Source organism: Myotis brandtii, unplaced genomic scaffold (assembly GCF_000412655.1).
Source record: "Myotis brandtii unplaced genomic scaffold, ASM41265v1 scaffold159, whole genome shotgun sequence".
Lineage (NCBI taxonomy): Eukaryota > Metazoa > Chordata > Mammalia > Chiroptera > Vespertilionidae > Myotis > Myotis brandtii.
The window spans coordinates 313,274-337,151 of NW_005355799.1; positions in this window are offsets into that span (position 1 = coordinate 313,274).

Genomic DNA, 23,878 nt, shown 5'->3' on the forward strand with positions numbered 1-23,878 from the left:
ACTCATTTTCTGTTCAAGCTTGATATATTTATTACCTTTAGATACTAGTCTTTTGCCAGATAAATGCTTTGAAAATATTTTTAACCAGTTTTTAGCTTGTCTTTTTATCTTTTTTACATGTACTTTTACAAAACAAAAGGTTTTCATCTTGATCAGCTACAATTTCCATTTTTAATTTTTTATAGATTGTATTTTTTTGGTGTCATCTAAAAACTCTTTGTTCAGCCTTAGATTTCAAGGGTTTTATCTTAGGTGTTTTTTCTAAAGTTATAGTAGTTTTAAACTTTTAATATAAATTATTAAAAATTTTGTATGTACTATATGTTAATATCTAATTTGCTAATTTTCAAATAATCTTTAAGTATTCCTATAAGACCGATATTTTCACAAAGAAAGAAAATAGCAATTGTCCCTACTGAGTCTTAATTGAGATAGTTTAGGAAATACATACTGTAAGAAAAATTTCAGACTATAAACATTGTTTGGAAATAAGTCAGTTGTATAACTAGTTAACATAGAGAAACAGTGTAAAAACTTGTGATAATTGCTAAGTATTTAACAAAATATATAATAATGTACAAAAGCAATTAAGAAATTCAATAAATTTTGACTGAACTGTTTCCTTGTACACTCTATATAAACAAATCTAATTAAATATCTGTAATTATTGATACTTCATATATACATACATTTATTCACACATAGTATGTACTCAAGTTATATTTATTATAACACCCAATAGTATGGTTACAAGAGTACTACTTGACACTCTCAACCATAAATGACAACACCATGTTGCTCTACTGCACTTTCCTTAGTTCGAGTGTCACTTGCCCATCTGTGTCCTCACTCATGGTCTCTCTTGCTGCCATTACTTTGTATTGTGGTGAACAGTGAGTGGAGAAAGTGAAGGTGCTTGAGGTGCTGCAGAAGTGCTCAGGAGCAATCAAACTAAAAGTTAAAGATGAGAACTGTATTGTTGCTTGAAATGGGTGAGCATCTTACAAGGTGAGCCAGTGACAATGTGATAAATCTTCAAAGGTAATTAGGAAGGAACTGGTGACAGTTTTTGAAAAAGTCAGCTGTAAAAGTAAAGAGAAGACACTATGGTTGAAAGCATGTCACCACTGCAACATTTTACAATGTTAGCAACAAATGCCCATAGGAGGTATGCTGGGATTTCACATTTAGTTGAATTTAATTAGCACTTATTTTAAGTACGGTGACATCTCACTTAACAGGAAAGGGGTTTTATTTAATCAAATACACACCTCATATAAAAGGGAGATACAGATATACTAAACATAACTTAGCACTTTAAATTGAATAAAACATATTGAAATATTTTTTAGAAGAAATTTCATATACCTTATATCTTATACATAATTGTTCTCTGGGGTGAATGCCCTCTCTAATCTTTACAAAAATGTTCACTTTTATATAAATACTAGAGGCCCCGTGCATGAAATTCGTGCACTGGAGAGGGGGGTTGTCCCTCAGCCAAGCCTTCACCCTCTCCAATCTGAGACGCCTCGAGGGATGTCTGACTGCCCATTTAGGCCCTGTGGGATCAGGCTTAAACAGGCAGTTGGACATCCCTCTCACAATCCAGGACTGCTGACTTCCAACTGCTCGCCTGCCTGCCTACCTGATTGCCCCTAACTGCTTCTGCCTGCCAGCCTGATCAACTCCTAACTGTCCCCCTGCTGGCCCAATCACCCCCAACTGCCCTCCCCTGCCGGCCTGGTAGCCCCCAACTGCCCTCCCCTGCTGGCACAGTCACCCCTAACTGCCCTCCCCTGCCAGCAATCTTGTGGTGGCCATCTTTGACCACATGGGGGTGGCCATCTTGTGTGTTGGAGTGATGGTCAATTTGCATACTGGTCGTGAGTAACTAGCATATCTGGGATAATTAGCATATCCCTCTCTTATTATATAGGACTAGAGGCCCAGTGCACAAATTCATGCACGGGTGGGGTTCGGCTGGCCTGGCCCCAATCAGGGCAGATCAAGGCTGGGCCTGTCTGGAGGAGGAGATGGTGGGAGGTTGGCCAGCCGACCCGCCCCAATTAGGGCCTGATCAGGACCAGACCGGCTGGGGGGAGGGGCTGCAGGCAATTGGCCAGCGGGTCCCACCCCTGATTGGAGTTGGGGGGCTGATTGGGGGTGGAGGCTGGCCATGGGGAGGGGCTATGGGCCAATCAGGGTGGTGGGAGCCCATAGGGGGTGGGTTGGCCTGGGGGGAGGGGCTGCAGGAGGTTGGCCAGGTGGCCCCACCCCCTATTGTGGTTGGGGTGTTATCAGGGGTGGGACCGGCCAGGGAGAGGGGCTGCGGGAGGTTGGCCGGCCGGCCCCACCCTCTGATCAGGCCAGTTCACTGGCTACAGTGGACATCATAGTGACTGGTCATCGGTTGTTCTGGTCGTATGGATGCTGGCTTTTTATATATATAGATACACTTTTGATTTAGTGTCAACCTCATCCTATCTAATTAAGAGGGAATATGCAAATTGATTGTCATGCCATCAGAAAGATGGCGGCGCCCATAGCGGAGTCAGGGTTTCCATACACAGGATGGCGTGCCCACAGCGGAGGCCGAGTTCCTGTAATGAGCCTTAACAAGCAATCAGCAGGGACCTGAGGCTGTGTGGTGCTGGGCCGGGGCAGGGCACCTGAGGCTGCACCCCCCACCCAGTAGGGCTTGACAGGGGACCTCAGGCCACACATCCCACCCTGGCACCTGACTGGGGGAACTGAGGCTGTGACCCCACCAGGCGGGGCTTGACGGGAAATCTCAGGCCATGCCCCCTCCCCGGCGGGGCTTGAAGGGGGACCTAAGGCTGCTCCTTCTGCCCCTACCTGGTGAACCTCAGGCCGTGCCCCCAACCCCAGCTCCAGGGGACCTGAGGATGCACCTCCACCAGGCAGAGCTTGATGGGGGATCTCAGGCTGCATCCTCCACCTGGTAGGGCTTGATGGGGGACCTCAAGGCATGCCCCCCACCCCGGTGCCAGGCCTGGGTACTTCAAGCCATGCTGCCACCCCGGGGACCTGAGGTTGCACTGGGGGACCTGGATCTGCACCCCCCTCCCTGTGGGGCTTTATGGGGGACCTGAGGCTGCTCCCCCAGCCTGGCGCTAGGCCAGAGGACATGAGGCTGCGCCCCCGGCTTGGTGGGGCTTGACAAGTCTGGGTCTCACATGATTTTGAGGCACTGTGGGTGGGCGGGGACTTGACTCTGGGGTGGGGGGCGTGGCCTGAGGTTCCCCAGCCAGGGGCGGAAGGAGCAGCCTTAGGTTCCCCTTCAAGCCCTGCCAGGCAGGGGGCATGGCCTGAGATTTCCCGTCAAGCCCCGCCTGGTGGGGTAGCAGCCTCAGGTTCCCCGTCAAGCCCCGCTATGCAGGGGATGTGGCCTGAGGTCCCCCATCCTGGTGCCAAGGTGGGGGGTGTGGCCTGAGGTCCCCTTTCAAGCCCTACTGGGCGGTGGGCACAGCCTCAGACTCTGACAGGAGGAAGATTTTCATATACATTTTACTAATTTTCTTTCATCTCTGACACTTCTATTATAGAGAAAGGGCAAATAGCAATATTAAAATATTTCCTCTAATTAATCCCCTTTTTATGTGCATGAATTTTGTGCACCGGGCCACTAGTATTCTTATGTTAGCCCTTCGCCCAACAACAGTCTTTAGAAAAACTATATAAAATGATAAGCTCAATAAAATACACCTTCCTCCTGACAGTTTCTTACCTTGCTCCATTAATAGCTTGGATTATTAGTGACAAGTTTAGAAAATAATATATTTGAATGCTTTGTGTCATGAAACAAGAAAAGTCATTCTTACATTGTAATTCTATTTTATGCTTACATCTTAATTTCTTTTAAAGACTCTCAAGATCCTCAGGTCATGTGCTGAAAAATCTGTCCAGTGCACATAATGTGCGCTCATATTTAGCTCAATAGCAATTTCAAGTACTTTGGCAGGAGGTAGTCTAATGAAAGATTTGGAGTTGGAGATAATTGAGAGGATTTAAATACTGGCAAAATGAGAAACTAAAAAGAGTGGAAAATAATTTTGTGTTCTGAAAATCAAAGCTATCAGTAAGTTTTTAATCTCCAAATCCTAAAGCATTGTATTCGTTTGATTTTCTTTCCTTAGAGACAAAATTTGGATTTATATTAGTTGAGACATAGAGAAAAAGTGATACAAATAGGCTTTCCAATATTCAACGACCTTTTGAATCTAGCCCAGAAGCACAAACTCTGGGAATTCAGTGTAATGTTAGAACAAGGGGCTTGGGTCGATGCACCATCTGTCTTTTCTCAACAGACCACATTTGATGGTTCTCTGGTTGGTTGTTTGGTTTCTTTGGTCAGTAATTCAATGCGTCCTCAGGTATATAATTTAGGCATAGTTGTAAAATAATACTGCACTTTTAGATCCTCCTGTTTATTTTTGTCAATTAAAATTCCCTTAACACTGTGATTTAAGAATTTTTTTCTTGCTGCCATGTTCTTGCTTATTTGTGAAAGAGAGAGAGAGAGAGAGAGAGAGAGAGAGAGAGAGAGAGGATCTCTCTAAGGTGCCAGGCTGAAAAACAAAAAATAAATGAAACTTTATTGCCCACATATCCTTCTTAAACATAGTTCTTTGAGCCAAAAAGAGGTCATTCAGAATTAGAAAAGCATGTCTGACATATTATAACATTAGATGGACACTGATATAATATTGTAATTTGAATTAAAATGATTAAAAATTAAAAAACTATATATAATGTGATATAATAATATAATAAAATAACGTGGAATTAATATATGTGGTTTATTTTTAATGAGAAACTATTCAAACACATGATTAAGTTTCAGTTTTTTACAAACTAACTTTCTCCATCAAATTATCAAATAATTTAAAAAAATATCAAACAGTTAAAAGTAAAATAGTTTTCCCAATGCTTGGAAGAAGGGAATTTTTCACACATGTGGTGGGAGTATGTATTTATTTAAATTTATTGGTGTAATATTAGTTAACATCGTATACATTGCAGGTGTACAATTCTGTAATGCACCATCCGTATGTCACATTGTGTGATCATCACCCAGCGTCTAGTCTCCTTCCACCACCTTCTTCATCCTCCCTCCACCTTTCTTTCTCTCTGGTAACCACCATTCTGTTGTTTCTGTTTATGGTTATATTTGTTTTGATTGTTGCTTGCTATTTTATATCTCACATATGAGTGAAATCTTGACCTTTTCCATCTTACTTATTTCACTTAATATGATACTCCCAAGATCCATCCATACTGTTGCAAATGTCAATATTTCATCACTTTTGTATGTCTGAGTGCTGGGTGTTTTGGAATACACTCATCAGTCATCCATTAAAAACTCCATGGTGGGAGTTTTCATTGGTAAAATAGTATAGGAAAAGAGCTTTTAAAGATATGTAGCCTTTTCCTTTTTAATTATGCTTTATGGCATTCTCAGTGATATACATAATACTTGTAAAAAGATGAAGAATCAATTATCACATGCATCAGATGAAAGGCTTTTTAATCATTGAAATGTTATTATAGATAATATAATACATAAAAATGAATAAAAGCAAACCACAAGGATGTACAAACATGTACATATATATTATTATAGTCTTTGTGTATCTTTCCTAAATATTCAACTTTTATACCTTTTTATATTGTTTGAATTTACAATCTCTTTATATAAAATAATACCCCATTGTTCTGCAATTTTTTTCAATTAAGAAGTTATATTAGATAGAACTTTTAAATAACCATGTGTATCTCTAACTCATTTCACTGCAGTTCATTTTTTTATATCTTATTGTTTTTTTACAGAGAGAAAGGGAGAGGGATAGAGAGTTAGAAACTTTGATGAGAGAGAAACATCGATCAGCTGCCTCCTGCACACCCCCCACTGGGGATGTGCCCTCAAACAATGTACATGACCTCGACCGGAATCAAACCCGGGACCCTTCAGTAGGCCAACGCTCTATCCACTGAGCCAAACTGGTCAGGGCTCATTTTTTAAATTTATCTTTATTGTTGAGAATATTTCAGTTGCTTCCCTTTCCCCCTCTTCCCATTGCTCCTCTCCACCCATCTACCGCTCCACCCTAGGCATTCACAGCACTGTTATCTGTGTCCATGGGTTATGAATATAAGTTCTTTGGTTGAACAGACTGACAAATCTCAGAGAAAAGGGGGTGTGGAGGATGGGAAGAGATTAATCACTGTAGTTAATTTATAGATGTATCATACTTTATAAAATCAGTATCCTTTTGAGAAAGATTCAGATAGAGAATATACATTCATGTAAAGAAAAGCGGTAGAGTAAATTACTAGAATTGGTTAAAAAAGAACAAAATAAGTAAACTAACTAAAATTAGAAATAAGCTTGATAGTTTAATTGATTATGAATTATAAAGCCCTGAATTTCAGAAACATTGCCATTATTTGAATTAGTGGTTGATATGATTGAAGTAATAATTAAGGGACCATGGATTAGGATGGACAATATCATGTTTTCTTTTTCTTCCTTTCTTCCTCCTTTCTTCCCTCTCTTTATCTCTCCCTCTGTCTTTATGTATTTTTTCCTTTGATATAGAGTGGTTTCTTCTTTTAATTCAGTTTACTATCATTTCAGAAAATATTTTTATATATGACATAATAAATAAGCCTCTAGATAATATTGTACATATAGTAAACTTATCTTTCCCATAGTTAACTGATAAATGGCAGTTATTTCTATGGGACAGATGTCATTACACCCACTTGTTGATAGAATTATGTAGAATTTGTCAAAATAAATTACAAATCTATATACAAATTATTTTATGACTTTAATCGATTAAAAAAGATAGCCAACTCATTGATTTTTTAAAAATAAATATTTATTGTTGAAAGTATTACATATGTCCTTTTTTTCCCCCATTGCCCTCTCCCACTCCCCTCCTCTCAAGCCTTCACCACCCACTGTCTGTGTCTATGAGTTATGCATATATGCATATGAGTTCATTGGTTGATCTCTTCCCCTGCTGCCTTCCCTCTGAGGTTTGACAGTCTGTTCAATGGTTCTATGTTTCTGGCTCTATTTTTGTTCATCAGTTTATGTTGTTTATTAGAGTCCACATATGAGTGAGATCATGTGATATTTATCTTTCTTCAACTGGCTTATTTCACTTAGCTTAATGCTCTCTAGGTCCATTCATGCTGTTGCAAATGGTAAGAGTTCTTTTTTACAGCAGCATAGTATTCCACAGTTTTTTAATCCATTCATCTGCTAATGGGCACTTAGGCTGTCTCCAAATCTTAGCTATGATAAATTGTGCTGCTATGAACATAGGGGTGCATATATTATTTCTGATGGGTGTTCTGAGTTCTTGGGATATATTCCTAGAAGTGGGATCACTGGGTCAAATGGTAGTTCCATTTTTAATATTTTGAGGAAACTCAGTGGCTGCACCAGACTGCATTCCCACCAGCAGTGCAGGAGAGTTCCTTTTTCTCCACATCCTCGCCAACAGTTTTCGTTTGTTGATTTGTTGATGATAGCCATTCTGACAGGTGTGAGGTGGTACCTCAGTGTCATTTTGATTTGCATCTCTCAGATGATCAGCGACTCTGAGCACTTTTTCATATGCCTTTTGGCCTTCTGTATGTCCATTTTAGAGAAGTGTCTATTGAGGTCCTTTGCCCATTTTTTAATTGGATTGTTTATACAACTCATTGATTTTTAAGTAACTCCTTTAAAATTACAATAGTTGTAATAAATAGACCACTAAAATAATTTAGAGTTTTAGTAATATGGGAGAAAATAAGATATAGAATTATTTATGGGGTAAAAATTATAACATCATAAATACACAGCACTTTATTATATTTTATATAATTATTTTAGTGCAGAAAACAAATAACTTTTGCTGAATCAAAAATTTCCAACTACATCATTCAATGCACTTTTTGTTGTTTTTTATTTATTTTCATTGCAAGGGTATGGAATTGGAGCATTCCCTATTTATAGTCCTACCTATACCATGTATATTTAAAACTATGTGCCCTAACCGGTTTGGCTCAGTGGATAGAGCATCAGCCTGCGGAGTCAAGGGTCCCAGGTTTGATTCCTGTCAAGGGCATGTACCTTGGTTGTGGGCACATCCCCAGTGGGGAGTGTGCAGGAGGCAGCTGATCGATGTTTCTCTCTCATCAAAGTTTCTAACTCTCTATCCCTCTCCCTTCCTCTCTGTAAAAAATCAATAAAATATATTTAAAAAAAATAAAAATAAAACTATGTGTTATTTAGATTTTTGTTATATTTAGAAAGTTATAATAAATAACATTTTCTAAGAATCATTACCTCCAAAGAAATGGCAAATTAGATCATGACCCAGTATATTAGACTGGTGGTAGACATAATTGCAGAGAAAAATAATATTTTTGAAAACACAATTACCCATGAGAATTATAATTTTTGAAAGCTGCTCCATTTATTAAGTAATGTTTAGGTATAACAATTATGACACAGTATTGGAATGAGTTTATCTTATCCAAGGATAGCATAAAGTTACTGATTTTTGTGCAAAAAAAAATTCCAGGGACATAAAAAACTGCAGGATTATAAAAATAAATAAGATGTTTTTAATAGTATATGCTTGCTTTATGTGATGTTTTATATTTTGTTACTAAATATCTACACTAGAGCTACTGATTTATACTTGTGTTAGCTGACTCAACAATGGAACTATGCCAACAGTAGATTATATCAGAAAAAGTAACTGCTCTGATAGTTAAACTTTTCCTAAAATAACCTAGATTTGGAGGCAAATATATTCTGTAGTTTTACTTTCTTCTCAGTCTCTAAAGTAGCCCCATTAAAGCATAACTTATTTAAAGATGCCGTCCCATAAAAATAAAAGTAAAGCAAATACAGTTATACATTTCAGTGAAGAATTGAGCCAACCCAAGCAATAATCTGCAGAGATGTGTTTGTGTTTAGTTTATTTCTTAACTTATCCTCTAGTGAGTAGCTGTAGAAAAGTTGACTCTGAAATTATTCTCTAAGTGTAGATTTTCTTCTTTCTACTTGGACAGAAATGCTGTCAGGTAAAAGGCCAACTCACCTTACTGCCTTATTGTACTAACACTTTTAAATAATGTTCTTTGGAATAAGTACCACAGAGGATTTCAGAAGCCACAAAATGATTTGCATTTTCTCCTCTTTTTAAAAAAAAATAAATTAAATTTTATTTTTCCATCACCTTTTATCCCCTTCATGCCTTCTTCCATCTCCCCTCACCACACCTCCTCCACAATCACAACAGTTTTCCCCCTGTCCATGAGTTCTTGATCTCTCTCTTTTTCTTTTTTGCTCAATCCCTTCATCCCCCAAAAAACCCACCCACCAGAGCTGTCTGCCTGTTCTCTATCCATGAATCTGTCTCTATTTTGCTTGGTAGTTCAGTTTCCTCATTAGATTCTGCATATGAGTGAAATCATATGATACTGGTCTTTCTCTGATTCGCTTATTTCTCTTAGTATAGTGCTTTCCAGGTCCACCCATACTTTCAAAAAGGGCAACATTATCTTCCCTTTTATGGCAGAGCAATATTCCATTGTGTCAATGTACCACAGTTTTTATCCACTCATCCACTGATGGACAGTAGGCTGCTCCCAAATCTTGGCTATTATAAATAATGCCTCAATAAAGATAGGGGTACATATATTCTTTGAAATTTGTGTTTGGGGTTTCCTCAGATAAATTCCCAGAAGTGGGATCACTGGGTCATAAGGCAGTTCCATTTTTAATTTTTTGAGGTAACTCCATACTGCTTTTCACAGTGGCTACACCAATCTGCATTCACACTAACTGTACACAAGGGTTCCCTTTTCTCTACATCCTTGCCAACACTTGTTTATTGATTTATTGATGAATAGAGGCCTGGTGCACAAATTTGTGCACCAGTGAGGTCCCTTGGCCTGGCCTGTGGGATCGGGCTGAAACCAGCTCTCCAACATCCTTCAAGAGGTCCCGGATTGCGAGAGGGTGCAGGCCAGGCCGAGGTACCCCACTGGTGGTCGATCAGGACTGGGGAGGGACGCGGGAGGTTGGCCAGCTGAGGAGGAACCATGGGAGGGTTCCAGGGCATGTCCAGCCCATCTTGCTCAGTCTGGTCAGCCAGACCCCAGCAGCAAGCTCACCTACCAGTTGGAGCGTCTGCCCCCTGGTGGTCAGTGCACGTCATAGCGACTGGTTGACAGGTTGACTGTCTGCCCCTTGGTGGTCAGTGCATGTCATAGAATGCAGTTGAGTGACCTTAGCATATCATTAGTATATTATGCTTTGATTGGATGACCAGACACTTAGCATATTAGGCTTTTATTATATAGGATAGCCATGCTAACAGGTATGAGGTGATATCTCATTAATTTGCATTTCTCTGATGATTAGTGACATTGAGCATCTTTCATGTCTATTGGCCCTATGTATGTCCTTTTTATTTTCTTTTGTATGTGAATACCATCCTGATGAACGATTGTAAAAAAAAGTGGAATATTTAATAACCAAAATAATTCAAGATGGTAGCTACTCTTTAAAACTTTTCAATGGTTCCTCATTATTTCATGTTTTAAAAATATGATGTTTAGTTTATCTAACATTTGATAAGTTCTGAGAATTTTACAACTAGTAAAAGAAAGCTTAATTTCAGAGTTAATATGATTGTGTATAAAAGGAAATCTCCCTTTCCAATAGAAAAGACCACCAGAACATTAAAATCATGAGATATAATTCTCATAGTCTGTATTCATACTGAAAATTAAAATGAAGTAATTCAGAGTAAATTTCTTTACTCTATCAGCTAGGGATATGATCTAGAGTCACATTAAAATTATCTACAAATAAGATTAAAGATATTTTCTCTCTTACAACAACATAGTCTGTTATTTTTGTTTCATCATTACCATGTCTAAATCCCTATAATATCTAACAGAATGAGCTACTTTCCTAAAATGCATAGTATTATGTCCTGTAAGAGAAAGGATGAGTACTTTTAATTTGCATATTGTGAAACCATATACTAGGTAGTCTGTTAAGTATTGAGGATATGAAGACAAACAGAGCCAAGTTCCAATCCCTAGTCAAGCTTACAGTCAAGCTATAATGCAAGTATATATGACAATATAAACTAAGCATGCTGAGTGCATAACCTGTGGGAAATCTCAAATAGTTCTTAATAAGTGTGGCACAAATGATGTCTAAAATGACATTTAACAGGGAAAGGGGCATTTGTGCCAAACTATTGAGGATGTGTGAAGGTTCACCAGGGCTTGATGTAAAGAATATTCTATAGAAAGAGAACAGGATAAAACCCATTAAATTGTGACAGCACATATATTATTCATTTAAGAAATATTTATTGAGCCCTGGATGTGTGGCTTAGTTGTTTGGGTGTTGTCCTGTGCACCAAAATGTTGTGGGTTTTATTCCAGTCAGGACACATACCCAGGTTATGGGTAAGATACCGGTTAGAGTGCATGTAGAGTGCATGTATAAGGCAACTAATCAATGTTTTTCTCCCACATCAATCTCTCTCTCTCTCTCTCTCTCTCTCTCTCTCCATTAAAAAAGAAAGAAATATTTATTGAACCCTGGCTGAATAGCTTACTTGGTTAGAGTGCTGTCCCCTACACCAAAATGTTGCAGGTTTGATCCCTAATTGAGGCATAAACGATAGGCAATCTATTGATGTTTATCTCTCACCTGAATGTTTCTCTCTTCCTTATCCTCTCTCTAAAGTCAATAATAATAATAATAAACACACAAACAAACCCCACACAAACATATACTCATGTAAGGATTTTTTTTTAAATAAGAAAGAAATATTTATTGAGTAGCTATTAGAGAATGGGCAAAACTCATGAATTAAATATTCAGGACAACTTTCCTCAAAAGCTCATAGTCAATTGGGTGAATATAGACATTTATCTATGACAATAAGGGCCTATTAGAGGTGGGCACATGAGAGGCTTAGAGAAGATATTTAATCAACGAGTTGATAAGATGCAGTTTTGTAATAATGAATAATAATGAATATAAAGTCAATCAAATAAAATTAGTCAAACTGTACAAACATGCTGAAGATAAGCATAATTCAAAATAGTCTATTTAAAGATCTAACTATGTCTGATACATGGCAACATTGGGAAATTGAAATTAGTTGTTTACCATTGTTGTACTGAAAGAGAAATATAATAAAGTGCCCATGTCCAATAAGGAGTGAAAACTCATTAATTATAAAAATATTTATTGATTAGCTACTTTGTGTCAGGGTCTATGATCAATGATTAAAATTTAAATTTATATTAAGCACATTTAATTATTTAATTTTCATTATATTCAATTTTATTTATGTTAACATTAAATTAGCTTTCAATTTTATCTATTTTACAACTAGAGGCCCAGTACACAAAATTCATGCATGGGGGTGTCCCTCAGCCCAGCCTGCACCTTCTCCAATCCGGGACCTCTTGGGGGATGTCCAATGGCCAGTTTAGTCCCGATCCCGATGAATGGGCCTAAACCGGTCATCAGACAGCCCTCTCACAATCCTGGACCACTGGCTCCTAATCACTCACCTGCCTGACTGCCTGGTCAGCCCCAACTGCCCCCCCTGCCAGCCTGGTTGCCCCCAACTCCCCCCTCCCCACCCGCAAGCCTGGTTGCCTCATGCAGACTGCTGTTCAGTTGTTTGGTTGTCCCTCACTAACCCCTCTGCCGGCCTGGTCACCCCATGCAGCCTGCTTGTTCAGTCATTTGGTTGTCCCTCACTAACCCCCCTGCCAACCTGGTCATAGGCAGCCATCTAGTGAGGGCTTGAGGGTAAATTTGCATATTACCTCTTTATTATATAGCATTTTAATCATTTTTTAAATATATATTTTAATTGATGTCAAGAGGAAATGAGAGGGAGAGATAGATAGAAACATCCATGATGAGAGAGAATTGATCGGCTTCCTCCTGCATGACCCCCACTGGGGATTGAACCCACAAGCCATGCATTTGCCCTGACCAAGAATCGAACTATGAACTCCTGGTTCATGGATCAATGCCCAACCACTGTGCAATGCTGGCCTGGCAACCTTTTGATTTTAATATGCTTTTTAAAAAATTATAACCCCTTCAGTACCACATTGTTATACTTTACTAGTTCAAACGGAAAACAAAATCTACAAGGAGTCAACCACCTTAAATAAAATGGGCATTTGTTTTTGTCATGCATCTTCTTAATTCTATTAAGTAATTTTGAATACACTTTTTGTACTAAGTGAGCAAGAAATAAAATGAAAGTGTGAAAAGAAAAGTTGTATGCTGAAAATTTGTTTTGGAGCAAATTTTATAACATTTTGTGAAGAAATTTTATAGTTTAAAGAGGAAAAACTTAAATGGGACTCTTACTCAATATCAATTTTGAATTTAATGTAAATTTTAATTACACTGTCAACTTATTGTATTTTAAGTCTGATGTCAATGTTTGTATAATCTTAGGAGTAAAATATACTGTCAGTCTATATAATAAAAGGCTAATATGCAAATTGACTGAATGGTGAAATGACTGTTCTCTATGATGTGCACTGACCACCAGGGGGAAGATGCTTAAAGCAGGAGATGCCCCCTGGTGGTCAGTATGCTCCCACAGCGGGAGCTCCACTCAACCAGAAGCTGGGCTCACAGCTGGGGAGCACAGTGGCGGTGGTGGGAGCTTCTCCCACCTCCGCAGCAGCACTAAAGATGTTCCACTGATGGCTTAGGCTGGCTCCCCAAGGGGAGCGGGCCTAAGCCGTCAGTCGGACATCCTCTAAGGCTTCATGAACTGCAAGAGGGCACAGGATGGACTGAGGGACCCCCCCCCCCCGAGTGCACAAATTTCATGTGCCAGGTCTCTAGTATAAATAACAGTATTTTAATTTTTCATTAATTTTTTCATCTCTGATGAATAATGAGAATTCAAAATATAACATATTAGCAATTAAACTCTAAAACCAAAGTCTTTGTTGTTGTTGTTGTTAATCTTCACCTGAGCATATTTTTCCATTGATTTTTCAAAGAGAGTAGAAGAGAGGGGAAATACAGAGAGAGAGAAACATCGGTTAGTTGCCTCCCACGTGCACCCCACCACCGCTGGGGATGGAGCCTGCAACCAAGGTAAAAAGCCCTTGAGTGGATTCGAACCCTGAATTCTTCAGTCTGTGGGCTGGCACTCTATCCACTGAGCCAAACTGGCTAGGGCTAAAACCTAGGTCTTGAAGTATGGATGTAAGTGTATACATAAACACCTATATCTGTCAAAAGTAGTACTATCATTATTCCCATTGCATGATTGGAAAATTGAAATGCCATGTGGATAAAACTTTTCCATGGTCATGTTACTGATATGTGTCAGGATTACACCAAACACAGACAAAAAATAATAACTGCCTATTTTAATTTCATGATCATGATATACTCTTAAATAGATCTATCTTCTCTCCTCTCAGTCACTATATATTTTATATGCCATGCTCTATTCCTAAAATGTATTCCCATCTTAATTCCTTGTTGAAACTCTTGTAAGACCAGATATTAAATATGAAAACCTATGACATGGCAAGAATTTATAAAGTATATGACTAAGTGAGAAGAAATATGACACCTATTTCAACTTACCAAAAAGTTAAGTGATGACATTCGAGACCAACTGAGAATGGCTTACTAAATGTGAAAACTGTTCAATGTTGCTAGAAAAAGCTGTAAAAGGCAGACATCAGTGTTGATGCTTAATAAGAATTAAACCATGCACTTTCAACAATTGATGCTTTCAAAGCTGTTCATATTTGTCATTGTTCATTTCAGTTACTTAGAAAAACAAGAAAAAAATACATTGGTTCTTTAAGAAAAGCACTTAAATAACAAGCAAACACACCCATACATATACATACAAAAGAAAAGTAAAAATAAAAAATAAATGTAAAGTGTATAACAAACAAATATCAAACAAAAAGGGCTGCTATTGCAATATTAATATTAGAAAATATAAGACATAAATATAAAAAAGTCTTATACATAATAAAAAGAGCAATTCAATAAGAAAATGTAATAAAATTTTAAAACATGAAGTAAAAATCAATACATTTATGTGGATGCATTGAATTATATAGTATTCACTTATATTAATACAACATAAAAGTACAACTGACACAAGACATTTAGAAAGAGACTCAGCTAACATATAGTACTCATTCAATTTAACTAATTGAGGCAATTGTGAGCAAATATCAAGAAAATCTCCTGTTAGATACATTAAGGATGGTGTTGGATGTTTTGTAGGTTTAATGAAAAACATTATTAATCAAGAAAGTCAATCTCTCCTACCAATATGTTTACCAATACATCTCCTAGGATAATGGAAACTAAGGAGAAAATAAACAAATGGGACTAAATAAAAAAATAAAAAAAGCAACCAAAAAAACCCCCAAAAATACTTCTGTACAGCAAAATAAACCATCAACAAAATAACAATAGAGCCCACTGCATGGAAGAACATATTTGCCAATGATACATCCGATAAGGAGTTAATCTCCAAAATTTATAGGGAACACATACAATTTAATAAAAGGAAGATAAACAATCCAATTAAACAATGGACAAAGGACTGAAATAGACACTTCTCAAAACTGGACATACAGAAGACCAAGAGACATATGAAAAAACTAGAGGCCTGATGCACGAAAATTTGTGAAAGAGTAGGCCTTCCTTCATCCAGCTGACAGCACCGGCTTCCCTCCAGCATCTGGACCTGGACTTCCCTCCTCCTGCCACTGGCAGGCATCCAGGACCCCAGTTGGCTTCGCCTGTGCCACCCGCAGGCACCTGGGACCCCAACTGGCTTCCCCCAGGCTGCCTGTCACGAAAGATGTTCGGTATGACATCTGGAAGAAGTCTGGTCTAATTAACATATTACCCTTTTATTATTATAGACTAGAGGCCCGGTGCACAAAAATTTGTCCCCTCGGGGGAGGAGGGGGGTCCCCCAGCCTGGCCTGTGCCCTCTCGCAGTCTGGGACCCCTCGGGAGATAACGACCTGCTGGCTTAGGCCTGCTCCCGGGTGGCAGAGGGCACGCCCAATCCCTAGGTGCAGCCCCTGGTCAGGCTCAGAGCAGGGCCGATTGGGGAGTTTGGGCGCCGCCCCCTGTCATGCACAGAGCAGGGCGGATTGGGAGGTTGCGATGCCACCCTCAGTCACGCTCAGGGTAGGGCCGATTGGGGGGTTGGGGCCCCGCCCCCTGTCACACTCAAGGCAGGGTCGATGGGGAGGTTGCGGCGCCACCCCCTGTCACGCACAGAGCAGGGCTGATCAGGGGGTTGGGGCGCTGCCCCCTGTCATGCTGATCCTGGTGCCGGGAGCCTCGCTGCTCTGCTGATCCCGGTGCCGGGAGTCATATTACCCTTTTACTATATAGGATAGAGGCCTGGTGCACGGGTGGGGGCTGGCTGGTTTGCCCTGAAGGGTGTCCTGGATCAGGGTGGGGGTCCCCACTGGGGTGCCTGGCCAGTCTGGGTGAGGGGCTGAGGGCTGTTTTCAGGCTGGCGGGTGACTGAAGCTCCCAACTGCTCCTTTTTTTCTTTTTTCTTTTTTTATTCTGGGCCAGATTTAGCTCTGAGGCCTCGGTTGCTGAAAGCTGGTTTCTGGCCTTTACCTTCTGTATTTGATACAATGTTGCGGTCCGGCTGGCTGAAGCCCAGCTGACTGAAAGCCGGTTTCTAGGGTTTTGTTTAGCTTCTATATTTGCAACATAGTTGCTTAGAGTTGCAGCTGAGAGGCCGGCAAGTCAGGCGGGAACGTTGGAGTCCGCCATCACTGGAGCAAGCAAGCCTCCCTGTTCGCTTCAGTGCATGGCTGCCGGCCGCCATCTTGGCTGGCAGTTAATTTGCATAAGGATATGCTGATTAGCCAATGGGTAGGGTAGCGGTCGTACGCTAATTACCATGTTTCTCTTTTATTAGTGTAAATGCTCTCAAAGTCACTAATTACCTGAGAGATGCAAATAAAAATGACAATGAGGTACCATGTCACGCCTGTCAGAATACCTATCATCAACAAAACAACAAAGGACAACTGTTGCAAGGATGTGAGAAAAAGGAACCCTCATGCACTGCTAGTGGGAATGCAGACTAGTGCAGCCACTGTGGAAAACAGTATGGAATTTCCCCCCAAAAATTAAAAATGGAACTCCCATTGGACCAAATGATCCCACTTCTTGGACTATATCCCAAGAAAAATCAGAAACACCAATCAGAAATAAACGCACCCTTATGTTCATAGCTGTGCAATTTACAATAGCTAAGATTTGGAAACAGCCTAAGTGCCCATCAGCAAATGAATGGCTTAAAAAAACATGGTACATATACACAATGGAATACTATGCTGCTGTAAAAAAGAAAGAACTTTTACCATTTGCAACAGCATGGATGGATCTGGAGAGCATTATGCTAAGTGAAACAAGCCAGTCAGAGAAAGATAAGTATCATGTGATTTCACTCATATGTGGAATCTAATGAACAACATAAACTTATTAACAAAAATAGATCCAGAGACATAGAAGCATGGGACACACTGTCAAACCTCAAAGGGAAGGGGAGGATGGGTGGGTGGGAATAGATCAACCAATGAACTTGTGTGCATATATGCAAAACCCATGGATACAGACAATAGGGTGGGGAAGGTCTGGGGAGGCGGGGTAGAGGCAAGATGGGAGAGGCTAATGGGGGGAAAAGGGATATATGTAATATTTTCAACAAGAAAGATTTTTAAAATAAAATAAAATTTTTAAAAAAGGCATTTTTTGCAGGTTGGCTGAAAGAGATTTTGCTTTTATTGTCAAGAGAAATATCTACAATTAATTGAATAAAATATGTGGAACAGAATTTAACATTCTGTTCCTGAAACTAATTTTCCATTCCTCCTAGGCTCATCATAGCTAGACTATATTTTCCAGTATTTATTGCAGTTTTGTTCAGTTATATACCCAAATTTTGGCTGTAAGGTAGTTGGAAGTAATGTATATTACTTTAGTTTAGTCAGGACTATAAAAACTTATGCCTTTTGTCTGCATGTTGATATTCAGGTAAACCTCTATCAGGATGTATGGGTAGATAGATAACTATTGTGTTATATTACAGATATAAACTTTTATTTAAGTAAATGCCTTCCTTTCCTATGTCCACTAAACTTCCTTTACTCATGACTAGAGTTTTCCAAAGTTTTTCTTAAATTCTAAAGCTCTACCATGACATTGGAAGGGTAACACTAATCTTTGCTGAACTGGGCAACTATAGAGAATTAGCAGCAGAAAGACCAGGAACAAAGACAAGAGCTCCTCAGTTCCTAGAACTTAATTCTATGAGATGTCTGGGCTCCAACACAGACTCCATGATCACTTGTGGGTCTGTTTAAATGAAAGGATTCTGAAGGCATGACCTGGTCACTGAAATAAATAGAGCTTTGAATGAACAAATGAAAAAAATAAGGAAATCCACAATGAGACTAAGAAAGACCTGGCAAAACTTAAAACTGTCAACTCCTAGTAAAGTAAGAGACTTGTAATAGGAAGATCAGAGTCCAACTTATAATAACATTAAGAGTCAATTATAAAGAATATTTCCTAGAAAAATGAATTTTGAATTATTGATTCCAACTAATGAACCATGAGATGGTAATGACTATTGAGTACTAAATTATTAGCCTGGAATATCAAAAGAAAAAATAATGGTCATGCACGAATAAGTAAAGCAGGATCTAAAAAAGACACAATGAATATAAACAAAGGAAAGAAAATTTCAAGAAAGAAAAGGAGCCCAGTCGGCATGACTCGGTAGTCGAGTGTCAACCTATGAAACAGGGGGTTATACTTCAATTCCTGGTCAAGTCACATGCCGGGGTTGAAGGCTTGATTCCCAGTGTAGGGTGTGCAGGAGGCAACCTATCAATGATTCTCTCTCCCCATTGATGTTTCTTTTTCTCTTTCCCTCTCCCTTCCTCTCTGAAATCAATAAAAATATGTTAAATATATATTTTAAGGAAAAGATAAAGGGATTTGGGGAGCTTACTTAATGATAACACAAGTTTCAAAAAGAAAATAAACAGGAGATACAAAACATAGAGTAATAAAAATTATAGCAACATCTATAGATGTTTGTAGATTGAAATGTTTCACTAAGGTTTAGACAGATTAAAAAAAAGACAATTTAAAAAATAAATTACACCAGAAAAGCTTAGTGATTTATGATCTAAAAAACACATCTTGTTAAGGGAATACTTGGCATCTGACTTTTCATTCAAAACACACTACAGGGAAAGCAGCCTAGTCAGAGCTACTACAGTTAAAAATGTACAATGACACTAGCATCCTAAATATGCCCAAACTTTCTAACATTCTTACTAGCACTAAGGAACGATGGTGGTTTATATATAGCAGTTGAGAGAGTAATTCAGGCACATATGGCATCTGAGGAAAATACTCCACACTGAAATCAAATGAGCAAACTATGAAATTTCAATATAGGAAGAGATTAATGGTAGAGGATAGGACAAACCAACGGGCTTTTAAAAGCCATATAGTTTCATATAAAAAGAAAAGGATTGGTTATCAGCATTCTTAGAATAGAGTCGACTCATTGTAAGGAAAAGCTTATCACCTAACAGCTAGGAAAAAAACAACAACAATATTAAGCCTCATGAATCTAGTTTTTTGAGACAAAAATCTAATGAGAGCACTCATAGAAAGTTTAGAGGGTTAGAACACTTTTAAAGGTTTTGCTTAATTGACATAAAAAATATAGAGAGGACATTAGTGGTGATGGGGTCAGGAGAATTAATCAGGTATTTTATTTTTTAATAATAATAATGAGGAGACAGAAGGAAGCTAGGTAGACAGGGGTGCAGCCACAGGAGAGGAAGTAGAATCAGGAACCCAGCTGGGCAGAGTTACTAAGGCACCCCAACTGGGCAGGGAAGGAAGGCACTCATGAGAGAGACATGAACTTTAATATGTATGGATGTTGCTAAGGCAGGCAGTGTGCAGAAAACCAACCACAGGGCGGTGAGACATAAAAACCAATCCAAAGGATATTGCTAAGGCAGAATTCTTTGAAAAGATCAATTAGGAACTAGCAAGACTACCCACCCCCTAAATTAAAATGTGTGCACTTTCTCTCGCTCTCTCTCTTCTTCCTGGCACACAATGGGCTCTGTGGTGGGGGAGCACATACCTGTGTCCACATGGGTTATGGCCATGTGGGCCTCCACACACAGACTATTAGACTTTTGCTCAGATACTGAACTACTCCCGACTGCAACATGGAAAGGAAGCTCTGAACACTGGCCTGCTCTTGGAACCCTGGCTACACCTTTTCCAGGACTGGCTTCTCCCAATAAACTTTGGTTCCATTAATTGTTTTTGTCCCTGATTTTATTGAACTTCATGAGACATGATCCCAGGAAGAACTTTGGCTTGGCATTCGGGTATCAATAATAATGATAAGGGCACAGATATAGTTAATATTTCAGAAATGGGAAAATAGTTACTAGAATGGGTTAACATGTAGAGTTGAAAATAGAACAAAAGACAAAGTACTTAATATATTGCAAATCAAGAAAATTTAAAAAAAAGAAAATTAGTATACAAAACAGAATCAAACAGGAAACAGAATTAAAGTTTTGGAATATAATAAATTGCATCTGAATGTTAAATGACTTGTTTCATTTATTACTAAAGCTGGATTTCACAAGCAGAACTAGACTACTTGTTATTTTAAAGAACTATTCTTACAAAAGTATTGAAGAAAAGTTAAAAATAAGAGATAAACAGAAAGATACTGGCAAATATTAACTAGTAATAATAGCAAAATATTATTGCAATGTTAATAGCAGAGTATAATTGATAATATTAAGAGTAAAACATTGATAATGTTTAGTGGCTTATGGTATATGCATATTCTCATATAGTTTGTAGGACTAAATTGATGGCAAATTTATTGGAACAGAATTGCACAGAGTACAATCTTTGACTTAGTGATTTCACTCTATTATTCTATAGAATAATTTCTACTTGATGTGTTTATCCTTACATTTGAACTCAGGATTGCACACAAATATACAGACAAATATTTTAGCAATTCTAATATATCTTTAAGATAATATTCTAAGAAAGAATTATATTTAAACAATGTTAATGAATAGATTAAGTGGGAAGAGATTAAGTAGAAGTCGGATAAGCTCAATATCAAGAAATACTATATTTTTTTTCTAATCTGCAAGGCATTACCTAAATGATTTTTTTTTAACAAAGCTATTTGATAGGTAGTAATTTTTGGGACAAAAATTATTGAAGGAACAAAAGGCAACAGATAAGCATTCAAATATATTTAGATATATTAATAAAATCTGTATTCACAAAGAAATTTGTAGGATATGCAAAAAATTTTTTGATTACTCATACTCTCTATTTTCTTAATAACTGTTAGAAACACTACACATAAAACTTCAAATTAAAGTATTTGTATCTTGCCGTAACCGGTTTGGCTCAGTGGATAGAGCGTCGGCCTGCAGACTGAAAGGTCAGGTTCAATTCCGGTCAAGGGCATGTACATTGGTTGCGGGCACATCCCCAGTAGGAGGTGTGCAGGAGGCAGCTGATCAATGTTTCTCTCTCATGGATGTTTCTAACTCTCTATCTCTCTCCCTTCCTCTCTGTAAAAAAATTAATAAAATATATTTTTTTAAAAAAGTATTTGTATCTTACTCCATTTCTTATGGCCTTTACCAAGGAACACATATTTTCTATGCCTTAAAAAGAATATCTCCTGTAAAGGGGCTCTGAGTGAAGCACCAATAATGTTGACTACTAATAGCATTTAAAGTGGGAATATTCCGTTGTGTGAATGCACCACAGGTTTTTTTATCCACTCATCTAATGATGGGCACTTGGGCTCTTCCAGGTCCTGGCTATAGTAAATAATTCTGCAACGAACATAGGGGTGCATATTGGCCACCCAGGACTTCTGTCCATTTTTCAATTGGATTGTTTGTTTTTTGGTGTTGAGTTTTATAAGTTCTTTATAAATTTTGGATATTAACCCATTTTCAGATGTATCATTGGTGAATATGTTCTCCCATTCAGTGGGTTGTCTTTTCATTTTGTTCATGATTTCCTTCTTTGCTCAAAACCTCTTTAATTTGATGTAGTCCCATTTGTTTATTTTTTCTTTTGTTTCCCTTGCCTGAGAAGATATATCAGAAAAAAAATTGCTACAAAAAATGTCCAAGATTTTACTGTCTATGTTTTCTTCTAGAATTTTTATGGTTTCCAGTGTCCATCAGTAGATGAGCAGATAAAAAATGCTGTGATGCAATTATACAATGGAAAAGTACTCTGCCATAAAAAGGAAGAAAATTTTATTTTTTGTGATAGCATGGATGGATCTGGAGAACATTATGCTGAGTGAAGTAATCCAGCCAGAGAAAGATAATTACCATATGATATCACTCATATCTGGAATTTAATGAACAAACTGAACTTGCAAGCAAAATAGAGATAGACTCATAGATAGAGAGCAGGCAGACAGGCCTGGTGGGGGTGAGAGTGTTGGAGGGGAGTTTATGAGCAAGAAAGGGGAAGAAAAGAAAGAACTCATGTGCATGGACAGCAGAGAGAGAACTCATGGACATGGTGATTGTGGGGTGGGGTGTGGAGCTAGAAGAGGGCAGAAAGGGGATAAATGGTGATAGAAAAAATAAAATTAAATTTTAAAAATAAATAAAGTGGGAATATTATCCAGTCTGCAAAAAGAGCATCATTAAAGGTTTTGCTATTCATCAAACCTCATTTTTCTTAGGTAAAATGTATTCAAGGAGAGTAAAGAGCTTAAAATATTAAAGTTAATATTTTATCATTCATTATTTAATTCCTTTCTCTTTATCAGACTGCTAACATAATAGCATTCAAATATTCTGTTGTTTAAGGGTCACAGTCAGTAGTCAGCTGAATGTTATAGAATGCATTTTAGCTATATCATTGATCATCACCATTATCATTATTATCAAACTAGAGGCCCGGTGCACAAAAATTTGTGCACTCAGGGGGGTCCCTCAGCCCAGCCTGTGCCCTCTCCCAGTCTGGGACTCCTCAGGGGAAGACCACCTGATGGCTTAGATCCGTTCCCTGGTGGATTGGGCCTAAGCTGGCAATCAGACATCCCTTTGGCAGCCCAGGAGCCCTCAGGGGATGTCCACTTGCCAGCGGGGAACAGGCCTAAGCTGCAGTCAGACATCCTTAGCACTGCGGAGGAGGTGGGAGAGGCTCCCACCACCATTGCTGTACTGGCAGCCGTCAGCCTGGCTTGTGGCTGAGCAGACCTCCCCCTGTGGGAGCGCACTGACCACCAGGGGGCAGCTCATGCATTGAGCGTCTGCCCCCTGGTGGTCAGTGTGTGTCATAGTGACCAGGCATTCCCAGATATTCTGCTGTTAGGGTCAATTTGCATATTACCCTTTTATTATATAGGATAGAGGCCTGGTGCATGGGTGGGGGCCAGTTGGTTTGCCCTGAAGGGTATCCCGGATCAGGGTGGGGGTCCCCGTTGGAGTGCCTGGCCAGCCTGGGTGAGGGGCTAAGGGCCATTTTCAGCCTGGCAACACCCCCTTCAGGGAGGGGTGTCCTGCTGGAGTGCCTGGACAGCCTGGGCGAGGGGCTGATGGCTGTTTGCATACTGGCCACAGCCCCTTTGGTGTGGGGGTCCCCTCTGGGGTGCCTGGCCAGCCTGGGTGAGGG